Genomic DNA, 13,019 nt, shown 5'->3' with positions numbered 1-13,019 from the left:
ACATCGGGTTAATCTCGAAACCTCGTAAATGACTGCATTATGGATCCATCCTGGGATCTTGGAGGCGAAAATGCGGTGCATTACCATTGCTAGGATGGAAGATTGTGCTATACGTATATACGGCCTCACCCATACAGGACAAACAGAAGGAATTGTGGGAGAGAATACACTGACAAAATCCATTCTGCATCTAGCACATCGGTAACGGTGGCAGGAAATTTCTTCTTTAGGGGACATTTAACGTTCGCACTGGATGCAGGAGACTCTTTTGCATTGTTCTCACAGATAATAATGACGGTAAGAGGAAACAAATTCTTAATAGGAAACATATACTTGTACCCTAGACCTTAAAACAGAAGACCTGTCTATACACTATGCCATTGACTTCTGTTAATTTGAGTTCCTTAAGGCACAACTCAGTTTAGGTCGGGTATGTCATTGTTGAAATAGATTGTAACGAAAACATTGTTGCTAACTTTAAGGAAAAGAGACAAGAACCACCCTTTCTTGCAAGTTTCATGCACTGCTCAATTGAAAGCACCTCTTTGTTGATATAGTGAACAGTGATTAGTCTCATTGCACCTTGTGAGTACATCAATTTCGTCATTTTGAAGCATATATTCTCGAAATCTATGTAAGAAAGAACACTTTGCTGGCCAGAGAGATACTGACAGACCGCTGAGGGCTTTTTTTTCGCATAACAGTTTTAGCACTTGAAGCAACCTCAATCTTTTCCGTCAAGCAATATAAAAATCACGTGTTAATTGTAACACGGACTAACTTCAGATTTCGGTGGAAAACACGAAATCAAAGAGAAAAAAAGTTATTGCTTAACGATCTGTTTCCTGAACGTATACATACTAAATACGGGAATGTTTCTAAAGTTCTGAATATTTGTATTCACTTTTTGGTATGCCGTTCATACACTGGAAATTGCGCTTCCGGTAGCAAGGTGCCTATGCCTCAGCGAATTTTTGATAATGGGCTTTAACCAACACCCATTTGGACTTAAATTTAAGCTGGATGGACGATGTGGTAAAATTTGGATGCCGTGGAGTGTGTTCCTTTATTAGATTATGTCACCATTGCAGATTTATGCACCAGCGCGTTGAAATCGATCAAATGAATACTTCGTGTTTGGGTGCAAGGAGGGATGATTCGGTAGTGTTCCACATCCTTTGGTAACACTATGGTGGCATACAAACTTCCAGCGACACTAGCAGAGTCAGGGACCGAAAAATAATGTGCATAACGCTCTCTTGACATCCGACCACATCGAGCAATTTATGGTCTCTGCTCGTTTCGTTTTATCCACAACTTTATTGTATTATATTGAGTCTGGGTTTTCAATCGCCTGTGAAAATCTCATTGAAACGTCTTTGGTCACTCTTTACGTATTTGTCGCGTAGCTGTTTGGCGAATTCAGTTCGAGTACTGTTTTTGATCAGAGGTTAACAAATCCGGTATCAGTCTTGCAAAAGCCTCTCTGACCATCAAATAATTATTCAGTAGATTAAAAACAGCTGGCGAATTTTCGCCCGTGATAATATAAATTATCTTCCATTGTGTACCAAACATCTTCATCAATTGCACTCTTCACAGCAGCCATTCCCGTCCACCAGTCGCAGACAACGTTTCTCCATGACCATCTTTAAAACGAAGAAACCACCCCAAAAGTTATAGGACATGATAGAAGGTTATCCAACTTTATCCAAGGCTACCCAGAGAACACCCGGATTTAACACTTTGCTCCTTGCGCAATAGCAGACTTGTTTTCATTCTCAGTTTTATGTCACTGTAATTTACCTGTGTTACGTCACATACGTATATCATTAGGTATCAGGCGTGCTGTACAAAGATCTGCAAAACATTTTGTACAACGTTATTTTGTTTTAGTGATCGGCATTAAAATTATTTAAAGTTTACAAACATAGGAAACATTATACAAATTATTAAGAACTATTTAAATACGTCTTGGAACCAGTCAATTAAATGTTCAAGCTAAAAATACACAGTTAACTGAAAGTAGCTTTTCATTTTTTGTTCAAATGAATGTTGCGATGTTGTTATTTCGGCATGTGATCCCATCACGTAATATGTTCATTTTATCGTGAAATTTAAAATGGCTCTCTGTGCAACGTCTGTGGTGTTTCACAGAAAAACCAAAGGATACTCCATCCACACATTAGTTGGCTAAGAATGCTTAAATGCTGACATGCATGTTTACAAAACTAAATTATGCCAGTCTACGTTGCAACTAGAAATTGCAAAAGTTATCCGTTTCATAATTTTTAGTATGACTAGACACATAATCCGCACTTTTTTTTATTCGCCAATAAATGTAATCGCATTGTCAATAGGCATTTAATGGTTTATAATCATGTAAGGGAGGTAACTTGTGATTGTACAAACACACCGGAGCACCTCGTGGCGTTTCTATCAAAATCCAGCCTTAAGAAAATCCCCAGATTGCTATCTCGCTCTCTTGGACGCATTCATCCTTTCTTCTATGAAAAGCATCCCTTTCTATGAACCTGAATCAGCTAGGAAAATATTGCCATTGGTTTCCTGTTTGCTTTACATCATCCATTCGAACATGTGTTGGAATTATCTATTACCTGAAACTCCTGATGGATATGCCCTTAGGGCTATTATTATTACTTTGCCCGGCGGCCCAATGTATCCTCTGCACCTAAAGCAGACAGCTTTAATTTCCTTCCAAACGCTGGGTATGGATCTGTTTCCGTCATCCGTGTTTTGAGGGTGTATATGACACGAGTTGGGATACATTGTACATGATGAAATTTGTAATTTGAAAAGAAATGCAAACCGTGCGTCCATATGTAGTAGATACTAATTTCCATAGTGGTAGAAATCAAGAAGTACAAGATGTTTATGAAAACATACATTAAATATCATCGTCAAGTTATCGAGATTATTCAGTGAGTATAACGGAGCCTTCAAGTATCTTGAAAAGTTGCTTACTGGTCCCCTAATCCATGTAGATGACTTTCTTAAGCTGACACCAAGATCATACTTATAATTATATTTGATCCTATGAAGATCGAACTTTATATTGATTGAGAAACTCTCACAAATGGTAAGGGAGTCAACATCAAGGCGTCCAGAACGAGAAAAGAACACAATAAAAGGGGTAGAAAAATTTCAGAAAAGATATTGGAAATGACATGATCAGTGATAAATTCATGTACACACCGACATATGTGAAACAGTGTCGCATTGCTTGCGATTAGAAACTGGACAGTTTTACGCACGCCCCAGTATAAAATTCATGAAAATGTAGCCCACAAGGTCAATGTCCTCCTCAAAGATGACCTTAAGCTTAAAAATATCATTAGTGTCTGTTGAGAGAAAAATGTCTCTGGTGGAGTCAGGTCCTTGGGTGTTGAACACTATATTTAGAGTATGAAAGATAAGATAAAGGTTACAGGTGAAACATTGAAAATTAAATTGAAACAAGAAGTACGAAGAAATTTTCATCTATCATGAAGAATCAAGGGCTTTAAGATTGATGCAAAACCCTACCATCTGTTTTCATTGCATGCTAAAAGATAGAGACATTGTCATCAAAATAAACACGAATCGTGAAGGCATGCAACCAAAAGCAAGAAAAAGTACTGACTTTCCGGAATCGAATGAGTGAATGACAAGAATGGACAAAGCAGTGAAACTCGAGAGAATGGAGTCATGTCAACGAAATGAACAGTTAGTTGTAGCAGTGGTAAAAAGTTCCATGGCAGGCAAAGGAACAGTTGTAGAAATGGTAAAAATTTCCATGACAGGCAAATGAACAGTTGTAGCAGTGGTACAAAGGTCTATGACAGACAAAGGAATAGTTGAAGCAGCGGTACTGTAGTCTTTGACAGGCAAAGGAACAGTTGTAGCAGTGTTAATAAATCTATGACAGTAAAAGGAACAGTTTTAGCAGTGGTACAAAATTCCATGACAAACAATTGAAGAGTTGTAACTAAGGCTACAAAGGGTCGAATTCAGGAATTTACGTTAACTGACGGATACAGAGGAAGAATGATAGATCTAATGGCTACATGGCTGGCCATTAATAATCAGCATGGTTTAGGAACATAAATGGCTAGAACACATATCGATTCAGAAATTACCTACTCAGAACAAGATGTTTGTAACGTTTACATTCAGATTTAGCTGGTACCATTTACAGTGATTTTAAATATAGGAACTATTCTGCTTTTATTGGTCATTAGTCAGGGTAAAATAGAAAGACCTAACAGGCCAATAGATCTTTGAATGGTTATCAGTAGTCAGGATAAAATAGAAAGACCTAACAGGCCCATAGGTCTTTGAATGGTTATCAGTAGTCAGGATAAAATAGAGAGATCTAACAGGCCAACAGATCTTTGAATGGTTATCAGTAGTCAGGGTAAAATAGAGAGAACTAACATGTTAATAGGTCTTTGAATAATTAACAGTAGTAAGGGTAAAATATAAGTAACCTGCCAATATATCTTTGGATTAGCAATAAGGCAGAGAAGGATTTTGATGTTAATGGTAGTTTCAAAAGTGTATTTTGGCTACTAGCAAATCAGAAATATCCATATTATGTTTGCATTTGTTACTTTCCATCTTTAAACGGCACGTCGATATGGGGTTATGCATATATCATTTTCTCAAACATAGGAATGTCAGAACTGTGAAATCTGTTTTTTTATGTGGTTATATTAAAAAGAGTTATTTTACTGATGCCATTTCATATAGAAATGTGCTTCTTTTTTCTTGTAATACCTATGGGAACCGTTGCATTGATTTTTTTAATTGATTCAAATTTGCGTTTGCCTATTTGTCGTAATTGCCTGATGAATGATTCTACACATTATTTACGAACGGTATCTCTTGCGTTTAATACTGTATGGCTATGTAAGGACAGTCTAATATTTTACTCTGAATTTATTGTTTGTAAAGTAATGGATTTAATCAATAGATATGGCCTTGATAAGTCTTTGCTCTATTCAGAACATTCACACATTTCATGGAACTTTCTCCTAAACTGTTGCTTTAAGTTCGATACGAAAGATATTCCCACTGTTAAAGGTAATACATTACTACTTTTGATACTAGAAACATGCATCAAGGCTTTTTAACTGGCTGGTTTATTACGAGTGATCTTCATGCTGATGTTTTTAAGCTGGAATCTTGTTTCGACAATCAGTCAGTCATTGTTGCTGCACATGCAAATCTTTGTTCCATTACTGTCTGAGATGGCTAATTCCAATATCTTACCTAGTAAACGCAGTTATAATAGTTTCACATAACATTTAAAAGCGAAGGGCTAAAAAAGCTTGGCGGAATGAAGAACCATCAACGCTATGGAATATTTTGTATTGCTGTAATTTATCACGCACTAACTGAGCCAGTCAGCTGCAATTGCACTCCAATGCAGTCCATAAGAAAATTATGAACACTCTTTTCTCTGATTTTTTCCGTGTGTATTTGCTAAATAGTGAAGAATACAACGCATTCAGTAGAAGGCAACATGAAAGCCTAACCGAACATAAAATGTTTATTAATTTCAGCCAAATGGCACAAGGCAAATCAGTATGATTCGGTCGTACAAGAAATGTCAATGGCACTAAACATTCCAGTCATTTCATTAAAACGCAATTATTTCCAGAAAATGCAACATAATTTATACTGAGTTTTGGATAAATAGTGTCCAAATTAGCGCTACCCAAAATAGCATAGTCTTGGTGCATTTTAAATTTTAATTAATGCATCGGATTTCATAAACAATTGTTGCAAAATAAAGGAAATATGTATGACTAGCATCCAGTTTGAGTAATAACGTCTAAATAAAAGTCGTTATATTCAGCAATTTATAATAACTAGAGAAATTAAATTAGAATATGTCATAAAAGAAAAACAAAGAGTTTTATATAGTTTTTCATAAACGTAAGCGTCTTTAGTGATATATGGGGCAAATACACATTGATGGTTTAAATCACTTCGACCGTTCTTTTTACCCCTCCCCCCATATCACTGTTAAACTTGAAAGGCCAGCATCTACGACTCATTGAGATTTGACCGAGGCATCGTAATCCTGTTCTGAGACAATAAACATTTGAGCTACCAACCATAACCGTTTGATAGGAACCCATGTTAAAATAGTCATTTTCAAGGGAAAGTTGATTGTAACGTAGTTCAAAGATTCTAGGCTGTCCAAAATCTGACGAAAGAAATCATTATCTTAGGAATAATTTAGCAATCGCTGCGTACAATTGGTCAGAGTAAATTAAGGCGTACGCTTTGGAAGTAATGTGAATTTAAAGTGACGACCTTGGTCGAAATTCTTTAGTCCGATATTTCCTGAGAAAGAAGTTTTGCTCCTAGGAAGCAAAATACAGGATTTAGTGCTAGGACGCACACTTTCTGAAAGAGAACATCATTAAGGTACGCAATTTTAATTTTTACTAATTTTCTTTTTCACATTGTTTGTTTTATGCAGATGTGTTTGATATGACTAGGATCCATATATGTATTTGTAAAGTGCCGAATTTTGAATTGTATTGAACCTTAAAGTTTAATGCATTGAGCATTAAAATTTTATCACATTTAAGCCAGAAAAGTCTTTGTAAGGGTCACTTCGACCTTTCATCTATTTACCCCCCGTGTCAGTGTTAAAACGTGAAAGGCTAGAATTTATGACTGAGTGAGATTTGAAGCGGACATTGGTATGCTGTCTTGAGGATGTAAACATTTGAATTACTAAACATAACCGCTTGAGAGGAACCCTTGTCAAAGTATCATTTTCAAAGGGAAATTTATATGTCCCGTACTTCATGGATTTTATGCTGCCTGAAATCTGACGGAAGAAATGATTATCTTGGGAAAACTTTAGGAACGTAGGAACCGCTGCTTACGATTGGCCAGGGTAAATTAAGGCGTACACTTTGAAAATAATTTGAATTTAAAGTGACTACCTTAGTCGAATTTCTTTAGTCTTAAATTTCCTGAAAGAGGAGAGGTGCCTTCAAAGACGCCTAAAAAATAGTGCTTTCCTCGTTAAATAAGAAAAGGGGACCAATTGGGTGTCTTGTAAGAAAAGACAGGGTTTAGTCTAGGACACACAATTTCTGAATGAGAACAGCATTAAGGTACGCAATTTTTCCTTCCCATGTCAATTCTATGTTTTGATTGTTTCTTTTATGCAAATGTGATTGATATGACTAGGTTTCATATTATGTATCGTTTATTCAATTTCATGGAAATCTGTTGATGCTAGAGTTGTTATGCAGTTTATTTCTTTAATTTTACAGTCACTAGTTCATTGATAGTATTGACGATTGCGTGCTATCCAAGTTTTCATATGTGTAAGATTTCATAGGGTTATATGAAATAATTTTCTTTGTCTGTTAGGACGACACTGATTATCGTGAGTAAATGATACTCGCATATTTATGTCTGATTTTGTAATGTTTAAATAATCTTGTAAGTTAGGAATTGCATTGCTGCGCGCTAGAATGTTGTGATTTTTATGCAATAGTAATCGAGCATGTGGTAGCGTAGGTAAAAAGATACGGTAACGTTATATATACCTCTAATGTGTTAATTATGACCTGTTGCTGTGAAGCGAGGGTGATGTTCTTTCGGATTAGTTCAGAGTTTATGCAGTGTGGATAGTTATTATGCTTCTGAGTAACGTAAGTGATGGAATCTTATGTATATATAGAAAGTGGTACATACAGAGATTTAGGGGTAATTTTTGTCCTATAAGGAACAGCTTTCTGGGGAGAGACGGGACAGTCCGAAGACGGAATTCTGAAAGAAGGAAGTGTTGAGGTCAGAATAAAGGACTAGAAAGTCCAGGAAGGGATGAAGCGTAGAGAATATGAAGCCTCAGGGAAACAGGAAGACGTTGATGCACGGTCACGGGAGGAAAGTGATGTAATCGGTTATGGACATTTCGCTCTTTCACCACTCGTTATTATGATTAAATAAATCCGAATTAGACACTGTTGGTATACTTTAGACTGAATTGGAATTGCCGCTATTAATTTGTTCTGATTAAATTTGTTATTTTTCTTGCCTAAGTGGGCTCGTATTGGATTATTTCTTCTCAATATTCTGGCTACGTTCTCTGTTGAAATTCTATCGTCCACTCTCACCGGGCTATATTATCGAGGGAGGTCATCATCTAGATAACACCAGCCAAATCCAATTAACCACCCATCTTACTAAGAGATCGACGTTACAGTATTGTTTATTCAATTTCATGGAAATTTGTTGATGTTGGAGTTACTTTGCAATGTATCTCTTTAATTTGACGGTTACTAGTTCATTAATAGAATTGATGGATTACATGAATCCAAATTTTCATATGTGCAGGATTGCATAGGGTATATGAAAAATTTCCGTTGTCTGTTAGGATGATACTGATTATCATAAGTTAACGATAATCGAATGTGTATATCTGATTTTGTAATGTTTAAATAATCTTCAGGGGTTAGGGATTGCTGTGAGCTAGAAGTTCGTGATTGTTAGGCAATAGTAATCGAACATGTGGTAGCGTAGGTAAAGAGATACGGTAATGTTAGATACACCGCTCACGTGTTAACTTATGGTCTGTCGTTGTGAAGCGAGAGTGATGATCTAATTGAATTTATTCAGTGTTTGGATATCCAGTTATGCGTCTGAGTAACGTAAGTTAGGGAATTTTATGTACTTATAGGAAGTGATACAGCTAGAGATTTAGGGGTTATTTTGCCCTTTAAGGAAACAGCTTTCCGGGAGAGACGAGGCAGTCCGAAGACGGAACTCCGGAAAGAAATGACGTGTTCAGAATAAAAGACTAGGAAGTCCAGAAAGGGATGAAGCGTTCAGAATAGGAAGTCTAGAGAGAGAATAGGAAGATGTGATACACGGGTCAAGAGCGGAAGGTGATGAAATCAGTCGTGGACATTGCGCTCTTTTCACCGCTTGTTAGTATGATGAAATAAATCCAAATTTGACACTGCTATTAAATTATGTTTGCATAACATAGTTTGAATTGGAGTTGCCGCTATTAATTGTTATTGATTAAAGTTTGTTATTTCTATTGTCTAAGGGGCTCATATTACATTATTTCTTTCCAATAGTCTTTCTCAGTTCTCTGTTGATATTCTATATATTTACTCACACCGGTCTATAAAATCAAGAGAGAGAGAGAGAGAGAGAGAGAGAGAGAGAGACGCACTCATTGGTGATACTGAAAATGACGGGTTTTTACTGTATGCAGACGATGTATTTCTACTCGCCGAAAGCAGAACTGATTTTGAGATTAAATCTAATATTTTACATTCTTGATGAGATACATTCAACATTTGCTTATAATTAATGTGGTAGTCAGCTTGAGATTGTTTATTAATGTATTTATCATGGCTTAATACTGTCGACGAATGGCCTACTGCGTCTTATTAGATTTAAGTCCCTTGGATGTATCCCAAATAACGTTTGTGATATTGCATGATAATTTGTTTTAATCAGTCAGAGCATATGGTAATATTAAGGGGAATGGGGATGGAGTATTAGAGAATATAACGTTTTCCTGCATTATTTCAGTCTAAAATAGAACAACGAAATTCATTTTTGGTGTTGGAAAGTATGCACAAAATGCAGCGATTGTATGCGTATGAGACTTAAGGGTACATCAGTATACTACAGACTATAGTGCCGACTAAAAAAAATTTACAATATAAAAGCATAAAACATTTCACAAAAGCCACTAGGAATATATACTTGACCAAATAAAAGTAAAGATGAAGTACTACGATAAAAAAGATAAAACGTTAAGATGTTAGAATTCTGTAATGTAAATAAAACTAAAGACAAAAGGCAAAAAATATGAAACCTTAAAATATATGGTTAGAATTTGTTATATACACAGGATTGTTTAAATGGCCAAGATTGTCTCAGCTGGTATGTCATGATAAAGCTATCTTTCTTAATTGAACTCACATTAAGTCTCACGGGCAGAAGTTGACACTTGACAAGAACGTAGTCTACCGTGAGTCGAGTACATGTGTCATAAACGATTGCCACAATACCACCTGAGATCAGCAGTTTTTTCTTTACTGAGGGATACCACTTTCATGCCATGCTTGTTGATCCGAAACTTGTTTGTGTAGTTTTCTTTCCACGTATATAAACTTGCATATTGAGCACGCTGATTTATATATTTGGCGGTTGACTGCATGGTAGCTTTGGCTGCTTTATCTGCCCTTTTATTACCCTTAATACACTGTGACTAGGAAGTCAATGTATCCACACTGTATGGACAACTCATGTTTCTGTAAGATTTGGGATATTAAAGGGTTTACAAATTCAAGGTTTTTGCAAGGCTTTCACAGAAGAAGCTGAAACCTAAAAGATGATGACATTTGTTTGTTTGATTTTGTTTTTCTTTCTTTTTTCTTCTTTTTTGTTGATGAAAGGTTTACATTTAGTTCATAGATTTTGTATGACTGTAATTTTTGCGGTACAAATGAAAGCTTCATCTGGCAGCCGGCTCAAGGTAGTGCCCCTAGTCGTTGCAGTTACATTATTTTCCCTCCATCTTTAGAATCGTCTGTTTACATAGACGCGTGACACTATAGGTGGCTCCGATGTAATTGAATTTGTTCTGAAAAAAGGACTGTCTCTGCACTTAATATACTGGTAATTATTACATATTTGGGGTGGGGTGGGGTGGGTTGAGTTGTGTTGTCTCTAGACGAGGGTGAATTCTTATGCTTAAAGAAATTCAATTTGGCTTCTCGGCTTACAGAGTGGTGTTTGGGCCCAGAAAGGACATCAGATACGGACTTCGATTGATTAAAGGGACAAGAAGGTCGAAGAGCCAGGTTCGTTCGTCTTAAGATAAATCTATGTCTCATTTGTCTCATCATAGAGGGTTTTCTGAAGATTAAGTTCTAAAAACACTAAGACTGTATATCATATTAAACATCTGCACACAAGATTCGCAAGCTGATCCGTAAACAATGAAGCCATATTCATGTTTAGATTTACAAAAGTCCTACAAGACTCGTTTTAAATCCAGGATTCTCTAACATCAATCCCCATTGAAAGTAGTCTGATAGTAGTTTGTTGGATTCAAGATACCAGGGTAGTCTGTCATTTAAAATTGTTCAGCGTTTTGAGGCTTTCCATGATTTTGGAGTTCTCCATGATTTTGGTTTTTACAGGGTTTTGCAAATACAGCGTTTATACTTGAAAGTGTCTGTCATACATTCCAGGTTTAGGTATTGGTATAACTATTGCTTCTTGCCATGATGCTAAAGGTTTATTACAAGCATCAGCGTTAGCAGAATTGAATTTAAAAAAACACAACATCTTTTAGGTTTTTTTCAAATGAGTAAGTTGTCAGAATTTATTGCTTATGAGTTTGTTTTATAAAGTTTCGGTCAGTTGAAATATTTGACATGGTCATGATCAATTTATTTAACTTCTTTAATTGTTTAATACAACTAATTTTTTTTGTGCTAATGATGTACCGTACGTATTCCGTCCTGTTTTAATAGAGGATCACGATTTCAATATAGTGACATAGGGTTTCTATGTTTTCTCTCTCTCTCTCTCTCTCTCTCTCTCTCTCTCTCTCTCCTTTGATGGTACGGCAAGCGTAATTCGGTATATACGATACTGATTCAGATTTTTGGCATTGAATTTGTTAAGGACTTTTACCGTTTTCTGATGGTGTCTTAAAACCATAGTTTGTTGATATGTTTGGGAGTCCCTGATTTATCTGGTATTATATTCCCATCCTGGAGTATATTAGTCAGAGTATCTGATTCGGTTCGATTTCGAAACGCTCATATAAATTTATTATGCAGAGGGACTTAAACGTTTACCAGTATACATTATTCATTATCCACCTCTCGCCTAACCCTTGATGTTTGGGTGCATTTATTTTTAGATATAATGGAATGTGGTCTTTATTATAGATGTCGTCACCATCTTCCAAAGAAAATTCAAGTAAAAGAGATCGATTGTGGATGATAAGGGTCCCGTGGAATATTACATGTAGGTATATGACTTTTCATTAAATACGAACATGTTATGTTTTGAAACACTGTAGTCGTATATTTCCTTTTCACGTTCGTTGATATCTTGGCAGTTCCAAAGTATATCTTAGCTTTTAAAGTCACCTAGTAGAAAAAAGTGCTAGTAACTGTCCAATGAAATGGTCAAGATAAACTGTTTTGAATTAGATGCTTGGATGAAGGTATATTTAGCAGCGTCTAGGAGTTTTGTGTATGGACACATGAATAGCCATTCCATGTCCTGGAGTGTAGTGCTCAGATTAATCTGACACAGGAATTTTGTTACGTATGTTGACTCCTCCAGCGGTCTTATAAAAATTTCTCTAAAAAGTTGTTGAAGGACAGGACATTTTATATTATCTCTATCGTCTCAAAAATGTTTCCTTAGTGCAGGCATCTATTTTGTCGTTTTCTTTAAGTAAAATATGTATTTCATCAATATTTGTTTATATGAATCAATTCTGTTGTATTGTGGTGTCATACATACATACATACATACATACATACATACATATATATATATATATATATATATATATATATATATATATATATATATATATATATATATATATATATATATATATATATATATGAAGTATGGGCTTTCTCATCTTTGCTAGCCAAGGTTCCGATGTTATAACCCTATCTACACCTTGGCGCATCGAGCAGATATTTCTGTCTTCGGGTCTGTGAATTTCATTGGATGCGACGGCAAGCCACTACATCAAATCAATATTAAATTGCTCAAATGTAAACGCTGTTCCTACTTGATCGAGACAAGGAGAGCGCACAACTGACAGATAAGCAATTTTCCACTGCTGATCCGTGCTTGCACAATCACCTTTCACTCAAATAGACATGTAATGGCTTCCTTCTGGTATATAATCATACTTTCGATGTTAAACTTATAAAGTATCCTTTATAGAAAACCAACAGTTTCGGCTGATG

The sequence above is a fragment of the Sinohyriopsis cumingii genome, chromosome 2 (genome assembly GCF_028554795.1).
Source record: "Sinohyriopsis cumingii isolate HCF-2022 chromosome 2, ASM2855479v2, whole genome shotgun sequence".
Lineage (NCBI taxonomy): Eukaryota > Metazoa > Mollusca > Bivalvia > Unionida > Unionidae > Sinohyriopsis > Sinohyriopsis cumingii.
This window is presented reverse-complemented; position numbering follows the sequence as displayed.